This window comes from Orycteropus afer, unplaced genomic scaffold, assembly GCF_000298275.1.
Source record: "Orycteropus afer afer isolate SDZICR_OR568_19922 unplaced genomic scaffold, OryAfe1.0 scaffold00392, whole genome shotgun sequence".
In the NCBI taxonomy this organism is placed as follows: domain Eukaryota; kingdom Metazoa; phylum Chordata; class Mammalia; order Tubulidentata; family Orycteropodidae; genus Orycteropus; species Orycteropus afer.
This window is the reverse complement of record NW_006921979.1, coordinates 2,750,585-2,753,227: the sequence shown is the minus strand read 5'-3', so window position 1 is coordinate 2,753,227 and position 2,643 is coordinate 2,750,585.

The following is a 2,643-nucleotide window of genomic DNA, read 5'->3' as shown; positions in this document are numbered from 1 at the left end:
TTTTGGTTTTCTTCTTTCTTCTTTGCTCTTGAGGAGGAGAGACCCATCGTTGCATCTAGATGGCAGCTTGCTAGCTTTTAAGATCCCAGTCGCTACTCGCCAAAGTAAAGCTCCTAGACTTTTACAAATAATTTCTAACATTAAATTTTCAATTCTTTCCATCTTTCAGATGTATTCCAAGTGGGTTGGTTTACACCAAGGAGTGGCAAACTATAAACGAACAAAAACACATTGCCATGGAGTCATATCCGACTCATAGTGACCCCTCCTTGGGTTTCTGAGGAGGTATCACAACGGAAGTAGATTGCCCAACCTTCCTTCCAAGTAGTAGCTGGTGGATTTGAACCTCCAGCCTTCTAGTTAACAGTCAAATGCCTTACACACTACACCACCAGAGCTCCTTGGCAAACCATAGAGGAGCCAAATCCAGTCTGTTGTCTGGTTTTGTATGATCTCAGAGCTAAGAATGGTTCATTAACATTTTTAAACGGTTGAAAAAAAAATTTTAATGGCAATTTCATGACACATGAAATTTATGTGGAATTCAAATGTCAGTGTTCATAAATAAAGTTTTACTGAAACCCAGGCATGCCCGTTCGTTTTGGTACTGTTCATGGCTACTTTCATAGCTGCTTTCATGATACAATGGAAGAATTGAAATAGTGTGACATAGACTGTATGGCCCACAAAGCCTACTGTATTTACTATCTGGTCCTTTACAGAAAAAGTTTGCCAACTCTGGTTTACACTTACCTGAGGTCCAACATGAAAAACAGTGCTCAGGCTGGAAAAATTGTTCATTAAATCTGCTAACAGTTTTCTGTGGGAAAAACTGATCTTTTAGGAAATGCACTTTAATTGGCAGATCCCAAACTGCATTCTGGGACAAGAAGAATCACAATAATGAGAAACTAAGATGCCTGCATAATATTGTAAAAGGTTGTTTTATGGCAGACAACATTACATATCTGGAAATATTTATTATGTTATGTGACAGGTAAGCCTGAGGTTAAGGGTCAGGGGAAACCAATGGCCTCATTCTGCTGATGCTAGAATAGGGGCAACATTGAAGGAGCTCTGGTGGTGGCTGTAGTTAAAGCATTTGGCTGCTAACCAAAAGGGTGGTGGCTCAAACTGATCAAATGCTGTGTGGAAGAAAGAAGAGGCACTCCGCTTCCATAAAGATTTACAGACTTAGAAACCCAATGGGGATCACTATGAGTCAGAATCAACATGATGGCAGTGAGTTTTGGTTTTGAGGGCCAGCATAGCTAGGGGTCTTTGCATGAGAACTGGGAGGCAGGCCCTGCAACTTTGTGGAGCTCATGCTAGAGGCAACCAAGAGGAGACCCCAATAAAAGGACTCTGGGATATTTGTCTTTTCCCCATTGTATATTTTGATGCTTTCTCCTTTCCTACTTCACTCTCTTTCTGTGACTCTACTCCATTCGAGGTTAAAAACTCAGCTTCTGAACTAGACTGCATGAATCTGAATTTCAACTCTTCCACATTCCACATACTAAGTTTGTAATCTTAGGTGGGTTCCATAAACCAAAAAAAAAATTAAAATAAAAATAACCCACCCCCCCAAAAAAAAATTCACTACCAGAGTCAGATCTGACTCATAGTGACCCCTCCTTGGGTTTCTGAGGCAGTATCACTATGGAAGTAGATTGCCTAACCTTCCTTCCAAGTAATGGCTGGTGGGTTTGAACCGCCAGCCTTCTGGTTAGCAGTACGAATGCCTTAGGCACTACACCAGCTCCCAGGTGGGTGCCATAGTCTCTTTAAAAGGTCAATTCACTGAAGGCCATTTCAATTTTCTGAATTTAGTGGCTTACCAAATACATGTCTCTTTTAGCTATTTATAAATTTTACAATTTGTATTGGATGGGTTACGGGTCCCATAGAACTTGTGAGTTGTCAGGAATCCATGTTTCAGTAACAGACTTTCTCCCTGTTTATCTTTCCTTCCTTTTGTCTGTTTCTCTTGACCACTCAGTGTTCCTGTAGGCCAGGAACTCAGAAATTCTGGGGCGGGTGAACTAGATAAAGAATTAGGTGTTCAACCATGGGAGAAAGAAGGATTGCTTATGTACAGGGAGACAGCTCAGGGGGCAGGAGTGTATGGAGGGATGGACACTGGGAAGAGGGTAACTATGGGGAGGAAGTGGGAGGGAAGCTGTTGCATTGTGGTAAACTGTCCTCAATGATATGAGACAAAGTATATGTGAACTGCTGTATGGAAAGTGAATTTGCTCTGTAAATCTTCACCCAAATCACAATTTAAAAAAAAAAAAAAGAAGAAGAAGAATTAGGTGTTCATAGTCACACTGGTTACACTGGGTTTATAGTTTATCCAGATCCCCACCGCTTGGGTAGTAGGGATGAAAAACTTTGTGATATCCAGACATCACATGTGAGTCTGACAACAGCCTCTTGGGTCCTCCCTGTGTTGCACCACCCATGCCCCTTCCCACTCACCAGCTAAGATGCCCAGATTTTACCAGAACCCAATCAATAAATAGGGATATCATAGCTGTTGTCAGATGGATCTTGGCTCAAGGAAGGGAATACCAGAAAGATGTTTACTTGTGTTTTATTGACTATGCAAAGGCATTTGATTGTGTGGATCATGACAAA